The sequence below is a fragment of the Xenopus tropicalis genome, chromosome 7 (assembly GCF_000004195.4).
Source record: "Xenopus tropicalis strain Nigerian chromosome 7, UCB_Xtro_10.0, whole genome shotgun sequence".
NCBI lineage: Eukaryota > Metazoa > Chordata > Amphibia > Anura > Pipidae > Xenopus > Xenopus tropicalis.
In genome coordinates, this window is record NC_030683.2 from 231,082 (window position 1) to 248,599 (window position 17,518).

The 17,518-nt window shown below is 48.3% G+C and overlaps 1 non-coding gene across 1 annotated transcript; it reads right to left on the reverse strand.

Annotated features, from left to right (window-relative positions):
- Positions 1-15,057: 15,057 nt before the first annotated feature.
- Positions 15,058-15,176, reverse strand: LOC116412477. The gene has a single exon (XR_004223725.1). It is a non-coding gene; the product is annotated as a 5S ribosomal RNA (ribosomal RNA).
- Between the last annotated feature and the right edge of the window lie 2,342 nt (positions 15,177-17,518).

Consider the following 17,518-nt stretch of genomic DNA (forward strand, 5'->3'; position numbering starts at 1 on the left):
TTTGTCGCCTGTGTCTTTTTTTGTCGCCCAAGCCCATTTTGACACGGCCGCCGGTGGTGAGCGAATTTTTTTTACCAGGCATGGATTCGCAGCGAATTTCTGCATTGTCGAATTGTTCCATGAAAATTCTCTGCTGAAAAATTTGTTGCACAAAAGTTTTTTGTTGCGCGTCCAATTGGGCGCGGCCGTGTAAAAAGAAGGCCCATGGTCACATCAAATTGGGTGTGGTTGCATCAAATTGGGTGTGGTCGTGTAAAAAGAAGGCCCATGGTCACGTCAAATTGGGTGTGGTTGCATTAAATTGGGCGCGGTCGTGGAGAAATTGGGTGCCAAAAATAGACGTTGGCGACAAAAAAATTGTGCGACAAATGCGTTTCCCAGATTTTTTGCTGAATTTTCTTGCCGTTTTCGCGGATTTCATGGCGAAGTGAAACAGACAGATTCGCTCAACCCTAACGGCCGCACCTATTTTGACGCAATGCAGCTTTTTGACGGGCAACAAATGTTTTTGGTGGCGAATTTTCTCGGAAGTTTTGCGGAACAATTCGCCTATGGCGCAATGCGGAAATTTGCTGCGTATCTGTGCCGGGCAAAACAATTTGCTCGTCGCTATTAATACGTATTGAATATAGAATAAGTTATTTCCAAAACACCAAGTTCCTTAGAGTTCGGACCCTTTGGGGGTCACTCCCCGACCCACAGATAATCCCATAGAGATATATATATATACTGTATATACACTATTAACCCTTCATATGATACAGGGTTCAGGTCTATGTTTTAGCTGATACTTTCTATTTTACTCCTGAGATGTCTCTTTGTTCCCTGCCCGTCTCGCACACTCTGCATCATTATGGGACGCTCTCCCTCCTTGCATCTCGGCAAATGAAAATATCCACCCGCTTTGCTAACGAGACGATTAGAAACAATGAAATCGGAATGGCGGTATGAGGGTTTGCTTGAACAGCTGAATGAGTTGATCCTTCCCATATTATTATATTGTACAAATGAGCGGATAAATCTATTTCTTCCTCTATTGAGATTTAATAGTTTGTTCTTTTATCTGAAATAGCTTTTTTTCCATGAAAGCTTCTTACAATTGAATTAACATGGGGGGGGGGGGGGGGCAACATGTCCCACAAACCCCCCGGCCCATAGAACGTGGAAAGGCTATTTATCAGCTCTCAGATTTTTGATTTTTAGAGGTTTCTAATAAACGAGAAATTTGACTAAACTTGAATGCTGGCTTATTTATTACAATATTCAGATACAGGTATGGGACCCGTTATCCAGAATGCGTGGGACCTGGGGTTTTCCAGATAAGGGGTCTTTCTGTAATTCGGATCTCCTACCTTAAGTCTGCTAAAAAAAATATTTAAACAGTAATTAAACCCAATAGGGCTGTTCTGCCCCCAATAAGGGTATAAATTCCAATTAAACTCGATCATTGTTGTATTTATAAAATGGCTATATCGGGGCAGTAGGGATGGGAAAAGGCATCTTCACTCAATAAACCAATTAACGAGCGTATTCTCTGGGGTATAATGAGCCGAGCTTCTGTATAAGAGACAGACCCTTAATTAAGAACCACTATTCACTAATATTTGTTGTTATTCACTCAATTATCCCATTAAGCAGGAATTCCCTGATCCGCCTGGGAAAGTGGCGCAGTTCTATATCGTTAATAAAATCAATATTAGCGATGAGCAAATTTTTTCGCCAGGTATGGATTCCCAGCGCATTTCCGCATTTCGCCACCGGCAAATTGTTTTGCAAAACTAAAATACTGAAAATTTGTAGAGGAAAAGATTCGTCGTTCGTCAAAAAAAGTTGCAGTCACGTCAAAATAGGAATGGTTGCTTCAAATTGGGCGTGGTCTCGTCACAATGGGCGTGGTCACGTAAAAAAAAGACAAAAAAGACACCTGCAGCCGACAAAAAAAGTGGCGCGACAAATGCGTTTCGCTGATTTTCTGCCGTTTCGAGAATATTCTCTTCAAAAAAAGGCTGGATTTGGCCCAAATCTGGGATTCAGTGCAGCCCTAGTCCTGATGTATTTCATGAGGGAATGTCCAAAAATTAAAAATATTAATTAATTGCCAAAGTGGCAATAAATTCTGCGCTTTATTTTCTGTTTCTTGGAAACAAAGACGTTGATTTGCTGCAAAATTGCGCATTTTGCCATTGGGGAATTCACTGCGCCAAAAATGAGGCGAGTGAGGAAAAAGTCACAATCGAAAATGTCAGGAATGTGTCAAAAACTGACAGAAAGTTGTGCCGTCGCCATTTGGCTCATCATTGGTGGAAATGACAGATTTGAGCAAAAGGTCAGGGAATCGTATTTGTACTTTGATTCCCTTGGGGAATTTCCTTCCTTATTCTGTTTGTATTTCCGACAGGAGCAGAAGACGTTCCCGGCTCCGCAGCGCAGTCGCGGAACACCGATACCCACGGTTCCGTTACTTACAATATACAGTAATTTCCGACAGGAGCAGAAGACGTTCCCGGCTCCGCAGCGCAGTCGCGGAACACCGATACCCACGGTTCCGTTACTTACAATATACAGTAATTTCCGACAGGAGCAGAAGACGTTCCGGACTCCGCAGCGCAGTCGCGGAACACCGATACCCACGGTTCCGTTACTTACAATATACAGTAATTTCCGACAGGAGCAGAAGACGTTCCCGGCTCCGCAGTCGCGGAACACCGATACCCACGGTTCCGTTACTTATAATATACAGTAATTTCCGACAGGAGCAGAAGACGTTCCCGGCTCCGCAGCGCAGTCGCGGAACACCGATACCCACGGTTCCGTTACTTACAATATACAGTAATTTCCGACAGGAGCAGAAGACTTTCCCGGCTCCGCAGCGCAGTCGCGGAACACCGATACCCACGGTTCCGTTACTTACAATATACAGTAATTTCCGACAGGAGCAGAAGACTTTCCCGGCTCCGCAGCGCAGTCGCGGAACACCGATACCCGCGGTTCCGTTACTTACAATATACAGTAATTTCCGACAGGAGCAGAAGACGTTCCCGGCTCCGCAGCGCAGTCGCGGAACACCGATACCCACGGTTCCGTTACTTATAATATACAGTAATTTCCGACAGGAGCAGAAGACTTTCCCGGCTCCGCAGCGCAGTCGCGGAACACCGATACCCACGGTTCCGTTACTTACAATATACAGTAATTTCCGACAGGAGCAGAAGACTTTCCCGGCTCCGCAGCGCAGTCGCGGAACACCGATACCCGCGGTTCCGTTACTTACAATATACAGTAATTTCCGACAGGAGCAGAAGACGTTCCCGGCTCCGCAGCGCAGTCGCGGAACACCAATACCCACGGTTCCGTTACTTATAATATACAGTAATTTCCGACAGGAGCAGAAGACGTTCCCGGCTCCGCAGCGCAGTCGCGGAACACCGATACCCACGGTTCCGTTACTTACAATATACAGTAATTTCCGACAGGAGCAGAAGACGTTCCCGGCTCCGCAGCGCAGTCGCGGAACACCGATACCCACGGTTCCGTTACTTACAATATACAGTAATTTCCGACAGGAGCAGAACACATTCCCAGCTCCGCAGCGCAGTCGCGGAACATCGATACCCACGGTTCCGTTACTTACAATATACAGTAATTTCCGACAGGAGCAGAACACATTCCCAGCTCCGCAGCGCAGTCGCGGAACATCGATACCCACGGTTCCGTTACTTACAATATACAGTAATTTCCGACAGGAGCAGAACACATTCCCGGCTCCGCAGCGCAGTCGCGGAACACCGATACCCACGGTTCCGTTACTTACAATATACAGTAATTTCCGACAGGAGCAGAAGACGTTCCCGGCTCCGCAGCGCAGTCGCGGAACACCGATACCCACGGTTCCGTTACTTACAATATACAGTAATTTCCGACAGGAGCAGAACACATTCCCAGCTCCGCAGCGCAGTCGCGGAACACCGATACCCACGGTTCCGTTACTTACAATATACAGTAATTTGAGACAGGAGCAGAACACATTCCCGGCTCCGCAGCGCAGTCGCGGAACATCGATACCCACGGTTCCGTTACTTACAATATACAGTAATTTGAGACAGGAGCAGAACACATTCCCGGCTCCGCAGCGCAGTCGCGGAACATCGATACCCACGGTTCCGTTACTTACAATATACAGTAATTTCCGACAGGAGCAGAACACATTCCCAGCTCCGCAGCGCAGTCGCGGAACATCGATACCCACGGTTCCGTTACTTACAATATACAGTAATTTCCGACAGGAGCAGAACACATTCCCAGCTCCGCAGCGCAGTCGCGGAACATCGATACCCACGGTTCCGTTACTTACAATATACAGTAATTTCCGACAGGAGCAGAACACATTCCCGGCTCCGCAGCGCAGTCGCGGAACACCGATACCCACGGTTCCGTTACTTACAATATACAGTAATTTCCGACAGGAGCAGAACACATTCCCGGCTCCGCAGCGCAGTCGCGGAACACCGATACCCACGGTTCCGTTACTTACGTCCCACTTTACTCAATTTTTACACTGTTTGTAACGTTTATAGGAAACGGTTGGGGTTCGATATAAACTCCAATAAAAACTGTCGCTTGGAATGACATCTCTTTTCTTTTTAAAGGGGAAATTGACCTCTCTGTTAATGGTATAGAATGGCCTATCAATTGCTCTTTATTATGTATTTCATGTAGTTTTTTGCCTTCCTCTACTAACACTTTCCAACATGGGGGGGTCATTGATCCCGGCTGCCAAAAACTATAATTTTATTGTTAATTATATTTATTCTTTATCTCTCTACTCAGCCCCTCTCCTATTCATATTCCAGTCTTTCATTTTCACTCTCTGGTTGCTAAGATAACTTGGACCCTAGCAACCAGGGAACTGCTGAAACTCCAAACTGCAGAGCTGCTGAACAAAAAGTGAAATAACTAAAAAACGGATTAAACAAATAATAAAAAATGAAGACTAATTGCAAACTGCACCCTAGTATACAGCACATCATACAAAGGGGAACACCCCTCTAACCAATCAATGAACTTCCTGTGTTGCCCCTTCCTGTCTGGGAATCGGACGCAGGACGTAATTCATTGCATATTAACATGTGGGTGTGTACAGGTTTAGCCAATCACAGCTCTTTTCTACGTAAGTCAAACCATCAGTACATAATGGATCTCAAAGGGTTTAGTCAGAAGCATAACGAGCCGGCCGCACCCCAACACACACAAACATATTCTAAGGGCCAACCCAGTGCGCCCCACTCCCCCCCTCCCACCCTGCCCACTCATGCCCTGGGATAGGGGGGATTTCTATGATATAGAGGAAGAAGACCCTACTGTCCGAGCCCCCCTGTCCCCCAGGCCTCCCACGACTGTGGGGTCTCCTTTCTCCATAGTTACATCACTGGGTTTAATGATGTCATACTATTGGATTTAATGATGTCATAGCTGCAGTTCATGATGGGATCTCAGAGGGTTTGATGATGTCACACCAGCCGCAGCCACTGGGGTTTCAGAGCCCCAGTTATTGGGTGTCAGGGGGGGATTCAGAGCAGGTAATGGGGTATTTTCAGAAGCAGCCAATGGGCAGGGTCACAGCTCCCCAGTTCAACTCAATCTGTAAGAAGTCAATGTTCCCAGTTACTGTCAGTGCTCCAGTCATTTCCCATGATACATCCCAGTATCCCTCTATTAATCCCCCCCCACCCATTGGGACTTATCTTCTCTTTCCAAGGAAACCCCAAATTAAAATGGTGACACTTACTTTTTCCTGCTCTTCTCCCTTCTTTCCCAGGTCTTTTCCTTTCCTTCGCCCATTACCCCTTTCTCCTTTCCTTGTCGGTGCCTCCCCAGTTCCACACTTTCTCTCCCTCCTCCCAGCATTTGGCTCCGGGCCCAGTTGGCACCTAAGGAGCCTTCGCTCATCACAATACTGTAAATATGAGAAAATCCTCTGGGTAATTAAGGCCGGGCACTTGGCCAATCAGTGAACGCATTGACCTTGGCTTTCCCGTGTTTCACCACTAGAGGAGCCCCTGCCGGCTGTGTCGGAGTCTCCTCATTCCTTATTGTTACACCCAACGACACAGCAGAACCAGCAATATCTATCTGGGTTTCTCTTCCCTCTGGAACCTTCCCAAAATAAAGTTCTAGTGGGGCCCAATATCCCTAAGATCCCAGTTATCAGGAGTTTGGCCTGTCAGTAAGGAAGGATATTCCAGGTCGGCCAAATTCCCCAAACAGAGAGAATGCCGGGGAGGGATCCAAGTCTCATTCAGAAATCCCTATCTTCATGGGATCCCCAATAGGCCACGGGAAGCTGGATGAGGAGGGGGTCCCCCCACCCTAAATGGGCCTCAGTAATTCCTACAGAGATATACGGCCTCTGGGGTCTCTGTCATTCTGGGGCAGGGGGTCTGCAAAGGCCCAGTCTTGATTCTGGGGGTAACATAAAGCCTGGGGGGGGGAGTATTTAGAAGGTCTCTTCCATTTCCAAATGCTAGGGCCACTGGAGGAGATCTACTGACGTTGCCTATTGCTGTAGGTCAGTGCTGGGGAGACTTTGTCAGTTCCATCCTGTCCATAGTGGTCCAGCCCTGGCTCAAAGCCCCCTTATCTGATGACAATGTTCAGGGTCAGACTGGGGGGAGTGCAGCCCCCAAGGTGCCCCCACCCCCCGCATGTATATCAGTCATACAGCCATAGTGCTAAGAACACCTAGGGCAACAAGTCAGCATCTTCTCCAAATCTCACCCTAACTGAGCACTACCTGCCCCTATTCCCCCCTAAAGTGGAATCCTCACAGCTATGGACCACCACATAGTCAGGGAGACCCTCTAGGGAAAGGCAATCTTATAGGTAATGGGATTCTTCCTATGAGGGTAAGTTGGGGTAAGTTACAACTAATCATTAAGGCTATGGGAAAAGCCCACCTAATGGGCAAAGAGACACCCCCATTTCGTACATTTATGGATTCCTGTTCTTCAGGGTCAGTGGCACGGGGCAGACATGGGGCATTAGGGATCATGTATGGAACATGAAACACCGTTATGGGATAAAGATGCCCTCCCAAGGGGAATCCATTATAAACAAACTCATCACTGAGAGACAACATGGAATATTGGGATCCCTCGTGTAGGAAAATGGTTATGGGGCAGAATTGGACTTGGCTATTACCCCAGGCTGGGGTATACACCTACCACACTCAGGATGGGCAATGGGTTTGTACTTGGGAAGGAACCTGATTATCACCAACACCAAAATGCTGAACAACAACCATCATTCACCCAACGCAATCTCAAACCCACCAATAGGGGGCAGCCCCCTGGGGCAAATAATACATACAAATGAAAAAAGTATATATTCCACATACAAATGTTAAAAAACCATTCACAAACCATGGCAATCCTCATTCATGTACCCCAGGGGCCACTCCTTACTGGGGCCTACTCTGACCCAGGCTCTGGGCACACACCCACCCTGCGCTACAAAGGGGGTTGAACAGTAAGTTCATGACCCCATTCCAGCCTTTGACACTATCTAGGGGAGGTTCCCAGAACACCTGTACCAGGGGGCTGGAACCCATATACAGGGCATGACGCCATTTTGTGGGAATAAACAACCCCCTACCACTAGGGTTGCCACCTAAAAAAAACAGGCTTTTTGGTTTTCACCCGAACAGCACAGTTTGTGTATGGTCTGTTTGGCTGAAAACTGTCCAGATTTACAAAATGAATAGTGCGGTGCCAACCATAACATAACCAGCCCCACCCCCGACGTCACCCAGCCTGCCCCCAGCCAATTCAAGAGGTGGCAATGTGTCCCTCATCCCAACCCACACATCATTATGGAGCTGCCCATAATGGGCCCAGTCCTTAACATTTGCCTCAAGGAAGACATTAAGGACAGGACTGGCATCGTGCCATTTATATACTGTGCCCCATGCATCACTAGATGCCCCCATTTGCCCCCCTTACCTAATACCTGCATTAAGCAGACCTTGGAGCAGATATTGGTTGTATACCTGGAACAACATGGAGCAATATGGCAGTAATTGTACTGACCCCAGCAGAGGGCAATAAGGCTGATGGGTACTGGTGCAACAGGGGATCGTAATTAAGCAACCGGTGTCCCATCAGAACCTTTTTTGAGGCATTTTCTGTGCAGATCCCACAGAACTGGAGAAGAACCAGATAGAGAGAACATTTGGCACCCAGTACCAACTGGGGATCAGCCCCGGGAGGGCATTGCAGGGGTCATTCATGACTGCAGTTCTGGACACAAGGTTTTTGACCCACATTGCAGGATTTTCCCCATAATTCCAGTGGAAGTCCCACCACAAGCTGGAGATGATCCTGATGGACAATTGGAAACCGGAAATGCGTTGAGCTCCAGGGGGAAGAGTTTGTTTATTGGGAGACCCCGGCCATACTGCCCTACCCTCACACTCTGGGGCAAATCCTTCTTCTATATTCCTTTCTTTCTACCCCAGTGGGGCTGTTCTCCATGAAACCAGAACCAGAATGCCCCACAGCAGGCAGCTGCCAACTCTTCCCCAGCTAAGGAAGATTAATGGCTCTTGAACACCATCCAGGGAAGGGAGTGGGTGATGTTTATTCAGATTGGTACTGGCTTGGCAGCTCTCTGGGCAAACTCATTGCCCTCACTGACAGGCTGCTGAGCAATTTGTGGCCTTAATACAGAAGTAACTACCCCCCCCTTATATATTTATATATAGTGACCCCCCCTTAACTGCCCCCCCCAGTGTAACCAATCCCAACTGGGCCAGCCTTTCCCCATAACTGAGCCCATTCCCTTTATCAGCTTAGTCGCTCTTCCCTGTACTTTCTCTATTTCATTACTGCCCCCCCTTATATATTTATATATAGTGACCCCCCCCTTAACTGCCCCCCCCCCCAGTGTAACCAATCCCAAACTGGGCCAGCCTTTCCCCATAACTGAGCCCATTCCCTTTATCAGCTTAGTCGCTCTTCCCTGTACTTTCTCTATTTCATTACTGCCCCCCCTTATATATTTATATATAGTGACCCCCCCCTTAACTGCCCCCCCCCCCCCAGTGTAACCAATCCCAACTGGGCCAGCCTTTCCCCATAACTGAGCCCATTCCCTTTATCAGCTTAGTCGCTCTTCCCTGTACTTTCTCTATTTCATTACTGCCCCCCCCTTATATATTTATATATAGTGACCCCCCCCCTTAACTGCCCCCCCCCCCCCAGTGTAACCAATCCCAACTGGGCCAGCCTTTCCCCATAACTGAGCCCATTCCCTTTATCAGCTTTAGTCGCTCTTCCCTGTACTTTTCTCTATTTCATTACTGCCCCCCCCTTATATAATTTATATATAGTGACCCCCCCCTTAACTGCCCCCCCCCCCCAGTGTAACCAATCCCAACTGGGCCCAGCCTTTCCCCATAACTGAGCCCATTCCCTTTATCAGCTTAGTCGCTCTTCCCTGTACTTTCTCTATTTCATTACTGCCCCCCCCCATATATATTTATATATAGTGACCCCCCCTTAACTGCCCCCCCCCAGTGTAACCAATTCCCAACTGGGCCAGCCTTTCCCCATAACTGAGCCCATTCCCTTTATCAGCTTAGTCGCTCTTCCCTGTACTTTCTCTATTTCATTACTGCCCCCCCTTATATATTTATATATAGTGACCCCCCCTTAACTGCCCCCCCCCAGTGTAACCAATCCCAACTGGGCCAGCCTTTCCCCATAACTGAGCCCATTCCCTTTATCAGCTTAGTCGCCCTTCCCTGTACTTTCTCTATTTCATTACTGCCCCCCCTTATATATTTATATATAGTGACCCCCACCTTAACTGCCCCCCCCCCCCCAGTGTAACCAATCCCAACTGGGCCAGCCTTTCCCATAACTGAGCCCATTCCCTTTATCAGCTTAGTCGCTCTTCCCTGTACTTTCTCTATTTCATTACTGCCCCCCCTTATATATTTATATATAGTGACCCCCCCCCCTTAACTGCCCCTTCCCCAGTGTAACCAATCCCAACTGGGCCAGCCTTTCCCCATAACTGAGCCCATTCCCTTTACCAGCTTAGTCGCTCTTCCCTGTACTTTCTCTATTTCATTACTGCCCCCCCTTATATATTTATATATAGTGACCCCCCCCCCCAGTGTAACCAATCCCAACTGGGCCAGCCTTTCCCCATAACTGAGCCCATTCCCTTTACCAGCTTAGTTGCCCTTCTCTTGACCCTCTCTAATACAATAATACCCCATTTGATAACTGGAGACCAAAGCTGCCCAGTATATTCTACATGGGGCAATACCAGGGCTCAGTAGTGGAAGAATAGCCCCTGTGCTTCTGTGACTCCCTACAACTCTCAGTACAGGAGAACTTCTCTATCCTTTCAATAGTATAAATGGCCACATATTTATATAAACCCTAATTGCTGAGAATTATTCAGTGTTTATATGGTAAATAAGAGGGAGTCTGAGAAATGTGGAAAGAGAAACGCTGGGCAGAGGGGGCAGGTTGGGCATTGCCAGTGTATCAGGATAATCACCAATTACAGGGCTCTATGGAGCACAGGGGTGAGAACCAGGAGACAAAGGGGCAGATTGTAGTGGAACTTAATTAGAGGCCGACATGTCTTCAGGCAGAGAATGGGGGAGAGGTTTGAAGGGTTCCAATTGGGTCAGGGACAGGGGCGGCCATTCAGCTCCCTCTGCTCATTGGGGGTTTGAGAGGCAATTGAGGGGGTCACTGGGGACTCGTTCCATTCTCTCTCTCTTTCTTTCTCACTCTTTTACTTCTCAACGTGGACACAACGTGAGTAATGGCCGGAGGCAACAGGAACGTGGGAATAGTTTATTTCTTACTATATATTCCCAGGTCATCTCTCGGGTACATGGAAACTTCCAGTATTGGATTTGTGGGGGCTCTGTTCTACTGTGTGACCCCCAGTTACCACTGACTTACTCCAACAATCTGACACTCACACTCATGCTCACACTCATGCTCACACTCATGCTCACATACAGTTTTCCTTACCCTGACTGATAATAAAAGTGACATCTGCAGAAACCAGAGGGATAAAGAATCAGAACCTTTAGGTAACACTATGAAGGAGTCAGAACCGTATTTACCTCAATGGTTCCACCCAGTCCAATAGAATGGAGCAAGGGGAGGATCCAATGAGTATCAAGTCTGCAGAGAAGTCAACAATGTTATTTATAACCGCAGTTAATATAATGGAACACACCCACAGCATTGGTCAATACCTAATGCCAATCAATTCAAATACCTTCCCCTTATATAACGAGGCAGAGCATTGTGTAATTATTATTCTTCCTTCTGCCGTCAAATTTCACTGGATAAATTCTCCCCATAAATAACAATTTCACTCCAAAGCAGCCGATAATTAGATACAAAAATAAATTGTTATATCATCAGGATTAGATTGCGAAGGAGCCTACTGTTGTGTTCGGCATTAATTGGGGCAGTTTCCATTTCCTTCTCTCTTGGGTACAGCGAGAGGCGGGTATAACTGGGTATCAGAGATGGGGAATGGGTACAGCGAGAGGCGGGTATAACTGGGTATCAGAGATGGGGAATGGGTACAGGGAGAGGCGGGTATAACTGGGTATCAGAGATGGGGAATGGGTACAGCGAGAGGCGGGTATAACTGGGTATCAGAGATGGGGAATGGGTACAGCGAGAGGCGGGTATAACTGGGTATCAGAGATGGGGAATGGGTACAGGGAGAGGCGGGTATAAACTGCGGTATCAGAGATGGGGAATGGGTACAGCGAGAGGCGGGTATAACTGGGTATCAGAGATGGGGAATGGGTACAGGGAGAGGCGGGTATAACTGGGTATCAGAGATGGGGAATGGGTACAGCGAGAGGCGGGTATAACTGGGTATCAGAGATGGGGAATGGGTACAGGGAGAGGCGGGTATAACTGGGTATCAGGGATGGGGAATGGGTACAGGAGAGGCGGGTATAACTGGGTATCAGGGATGGGAATGGGTACAGGGAGAGGCGGGTATAACTGGGTATCAGAGATGGGGAATGGGTACAGGGAGAGGCGGGTATAACTGGGTATCAGGGATGGGGAATGGGTACAGGGAGATGTGGGTATAACTGGGTATCAGAGATGGGGAATGGGTACAGGGAGAGGCGGGTATAACTGGGTATCAGAGATGGGGAATGGGTACAGGGAGAGGTGGGTATAACTGGGTATCAGAGATGGGGAATGGGTACAGGGAGAGGTGGGTATAACTGGGTATCAGGGATGGGGATGGGTACAGGCAGAGGTGGTATAACTGGGTATCAGAGATGGGGAATGGGTAAGGGAGATGTGGGTATAACTGGGTATCAGAGATGGGGAATGGGTACAGGAAGAGGTGGGTATAACTGGGTATCAGAGATGGGGAATGGGTACAGGGAGATGTGGGTATAACTGGGTATCAGAGATGGGGAATGGGTACAGGGAGATGTGGGTATAACTGGGTATAAGGGATGGGGAATGGGTACAGGGAGAGGTGGGTATAACTGGGTATCAGAGATGGGGAATGGGTACAGGGAGATGTGGGTATAACTGGGTATCAGGGATGGGGAATGGGTACAGGGAGAGGTGGGTATAACTGGGTATCAGAGATGGGGAATGGGTACAGGGAGATGTGGGTATAACTGGGTATCAGAGATGGGGAATGGGTACAGGGAGAGGTGGGTATAACTGGGTATCAGAGATGGGGAATGTGTACAGGGAGATGTGGGTATAACTGAGTATCAGGGATGGGGAATGGGTACAGGGAGATGTGGGGTATAACTGGGGTATCAAAGGATGGGGAATGGGTACAGGGAGAGGCGGGTATAACTGGGTATCAGGGATGGGGAATGGGTACAGGGAGATGTGGGGTATAACTGGGTATCAGAGATGGGGAATGGGTACAGGGAGATGTGGGTATAACTGGGTATCAGAGATGGGGAATGGGTACAGGGAGATGTGGGTATAACTGGGTATCAGAGATGGGGAATGGGTACAGGGAGATGTGGGTATAACTGGGTATCAGTGATGGGGGGGTGGGTACAGGGAGATGTGGGTATAACTGGGTATCAGAGATGGGGAATGGGTACAGGGAGAGGCGGGTATAACTGGGTATCAGAGATGTGGGAATGGGTACAGGGAGAGGCGGGTAAACTGGGTATCAGAGATGGGGAGTGGGTACAGGGAGAGGTGGGTATAACTGGGTATCAGAGATGGGGAATGGGTACAGGGAGAGGCGGGTATAACTGGGTATCAGAGATGGGGAATGGGTACAGGGAGAGGCGGGTATAACTGGGTATCAGAGATGGGGAATGGGTACAGGGAGAGGCGGGTATAACTGGGTATCAGAGATGGGGAATGGGTACAGGGAGAGGCGGGTATAACTGGGTATCAGAGATGGGGAATGGGTACAGGGAGAGGCGGGTATAACTGGGTATCAGAGATGGGGGAATGGGTACAGGGAGATGTGGGTATAACTGGGTATCAGAGATGGGGAATGGGTACAGGAGAGGCGGGTATAACTGGGTATCAGGCATGGGAATGGGTACAGGGAGATGTGGGTATAACTGGGTATCAGAGATGGGGAATGGGTACAGGGAGAGGCCGGCGTTATAACTGGGGTATCAGAGATGGGAATGGGTACAGGGAGAGGTGGGTATAACTGGGTATCAGAGATGGGGAATGGGTACAGGGAGAGGTGGGTATAACTGGGTATCAGAGATGGGAATGGGTACAGGGAGATGGGTATAACTGGGTATCAGAGATGGGGAATGGGTACAGGAAGAGGTGGGTATAACTGGGTATCAGAGATGGGGAATGGGTACAGGGAGATGTGGGTATAACTGGGTATAAGGATGGGGAATGGGTACAGGGAGAGGTGGGTATAACTGGGTATCAGAGATGGGGAAATGGGTACAGGGAGATGTGGTATAACTGGGTATCAGTGATGGGGGGGTGGGTACAGGGAGAGGCGGGTATAACTGGGTATCAGAGATGGGGAATGGGTACAGGGAGAGGCGGGTTTAACTGGGTATCAGAGATGGGGAATGGGTACAGGGAGATGTGGGTATAACTGGGTATCAGAGATGGGGAATGGGTACAGGGAGAGGCGGGTATAACTGGGTATCAGAGATGGGAAATGGGTACAGGGAGAGGTGGGTATAACTGGGTATCAGAGATAGGGGAATAGGTACAGGGAGAGGTGGGTATAACTGGGTATCAGAGATGGGGAATGGGTACAGGGAGATGTGGGTATAACTGGGTATCAGAGATGGGGAATGGGTACAGGGAGATGTGGGTATAACTGGGTATCAGAGATGGGGAATGGGTACAGGGAGAGGCGGGTATAACTGGGTATCAGAGATGGGGAATGGGTACAGGGAGAGGTGGGTATAACTGGGTATCAGAGATGGGGAATGGGTACAGGGAGATGTGGGTATAACTGGGTATCAGAGATGGGGAATGGGTACAGGGAGATGTGGGTATAACTGGGTATCAGAGATGGGGAATGGGTACAGGGAGATGTGGGTATAACTGGGTATCAGAGATGGGGAATGGGTACAGGGAGAGGGGGGTATAACTGGGTATCAGGGATGGGGAATGGGTACAGGGAGAGGTGGGTATAACTAGGTATCAGAGATGGGGAATGGGTACAGGGAGATGTGGGTATAACTGGGTATCAGGGATGGGGAATGGGTACAGGGAGATGTGGGTATAACTGGGTATCAAGGATGGGGAATGGGTACAGGGAGATGTGGGTATAACTGGGTATCAGAGATGGGGAATGGGTACAGGGAGATGTGGGTATAACTGGGTATCAGAGATGGGGAATGGGTACAGGGAGAGGCGGGTATAACTGGGTATCAGAGATGGGGAATGGGTACAGGGAGATGTGGGTATAACTGGGTATCAGAGATGGGGAATGGGTACAGGGAGAGGGGGTGAAAAAGAGTCAAAAAGGTGGCAAGCTAAAGCCAAAAGGGCCCTGACAAAATGCAAAAGCCTACAACACCTGGTATTCCCAGGCGGTCTCCCATCCAGGTACTAACCAAGCCCGTCCCTGCTTAGCTTCCGAGATCAGACGAGATCGGGCGCTTTCAGGGTGGTATGGCCGTAGGCATAAAGTTCATAACTTCAGAAAGAGAAAAATAATGAGGATTAACTTTATTATCATAAAGGGAACTTTGCATTTTGTTTTTGAATAAATACTCTTTTCTTTTAAAAGGCATAATCTTCTATATAAAGGGGAATTCAGGAAGAAATAGCCTAAAGAACATCATTTTCCTACAGAGTGTCCATCTTTCTATTCTTGGAACCTGGCCAGTAAGTGATAATAAAACTAAAGCATGTAGAGAAGAGCCCATGGAGCCGGCCAAGGATCCAATCTCTTGGGAGCCTAAACTTACTCCAGGTTCTTATGGTCAGTATAGTGACAGCTGTGATGTGTCTTCCAGGAGATGTCCCACTCTGCTAAGGCCAACGTGACAGCGAGTAACTCTGTTGCCAATATTGTATTTCTGCGGAAGAGTAGAACTGTACCACAAGGGATCTAGTTTACTAAAGTCTTTAGCTCCTTTTGCTCAGATAATTTGGAGAAGTGGGGTTAGGGGTAATGATGTTTTAGAGTTATGTTGTTCAGACCACTATAATCTATGCAGGGATGAAGACCTCCATCCTTCTTCTCCACAAAGAAGAATCCAGCCCTGGCAGGAGAAGTGGAAGGTTGAATGAACCCATGGTGGAGGTTATCCTTTATGTACTCCTTCATTGTTTGGGGTTTCAGAAGGAGATAGAAGATAGGTATGGCCTCAAGGTGGGGCACTGTTCCTGGAGGAAGGTCAATGGGACAATCAAGAGGGTGATGAGGAGGAAGAGTTTTGTTAGACTTCTTACAGAAAACATCAGAAAAGTCTTTATATGCAGAAGGTAGGCCCTGAAGATCAACAGAGGCAATTGGTAACTGGTGAATAAAGGTGGAAGACAATCCTTGAGACAATAGGAACTCCAGTGAGAAATTTGATTGGTGGACTGGTCAATGGTAGGATTATGCAGGAGGAGCCAAGGTAACGCGAGGACCACTGAGGGTTTAAAGGCAATTTAAAATGAGGAAGGACAGTGTCTCTATGTGCGAAACCCCCACTGTCAGAGGTATTTCCCCCATCATTTAGGAGATTATTTCCAATGTCAAAGGTCTATCATCAATTGCCAAAACCCATAAAGGGGTAGACATGGGAAAAAGGGGTATGTCCAGTTGTCTGGCAAAGGCCGAGTCCATGAAAGACTGCAGGGTCTGAAGAAAGGCTTTGGCATTGTTAATTAAGGGAAAATTATTTTCCCAGAAAGCAGATGTCCATCCCAGCGCTGTGCCCTCCAACATGGAGATGATATATCCCAACATGCTTGGAAGCCCAGTGAGGGGGTTGCGAATTGTATAAGACACTGGTTCACAAAGCCCCTACAGGCCTGAGGATCCCTGTTGTAGCAAGGAGTGGGCAGAAGGTGGGGTTCCTTGGCTGTTGCGGTGGGAGGTGGAGAAACTGTTGTGGCAGGGGAACCTCCCTACACCAAAGGAGTAGTAGGCATTGGAGAGAGTAGGCCCTCCAGGACTTGCCCTATGTGAGCTTCATAAGCCTCCATGTGAGTCTCCATGTTGTGCAGAGTCTTTTCCAAATCAGAGGGTGCTTTCCATGATCTGATTATATTGTCAAGGGCTGTACGGCCCTTACTGGGGTTGAAGTCAGGACCTAGGAGGAAGGTTTTAGTCAAACCCAAGCAAAAGGTAAGGCAGCAATTGAGAAGTCAGGAACCGGGAGACAGTAAAGGCAACTAAGAGTGCACCCAGGAACTGTCCTATAATCAGGCATTGAACCCAGGTCCTCAGCATCTTGTTACTTTGACATTGGTATCAAGCCACGATGTGATAAAGTCATGTGTTGGGGCATTCCATTGCTGAGCAACCACACGGCACCTATGGGCGCCACCATCTTGGAAGCCGCACGGGGAGAGGTAGATTTCCTCCCATTCAGGCCCTGTATGATCTAAATGGCTTAATGTCTTTAAGGGTGGTTATCAGCCCTCCTCTCTGCCCCAACACAAATATTTGCCCTACGTGCCCGCCCAGGAGTTGTTCCTCTGTAAGAACAATGGGCATAGACTATTCTGCTAAACTGGAGTGAATATACAAGTCATAGAGTTTTGTCCCCAGGGGACAAACTGGCTGTAACTAGGGCCCCGCTCAGTACTTGGCCATGAAACCATCTGCATGGATGGAAATCATAACTGGACTATTGGGGTGAATGGCTCGATATGCTGAAATGGCCCCCAAAGGGCACAGGTTCCTAATCGAAATAATCCCGGCTTTGCCCACCATGTTCATTTGCCCTGAACCCCCACAATATGGGTCCCACCAAGCCTGGCTATCACTTGCTGATACCCCCTCACTTACCCCTATAAGGAAGGCC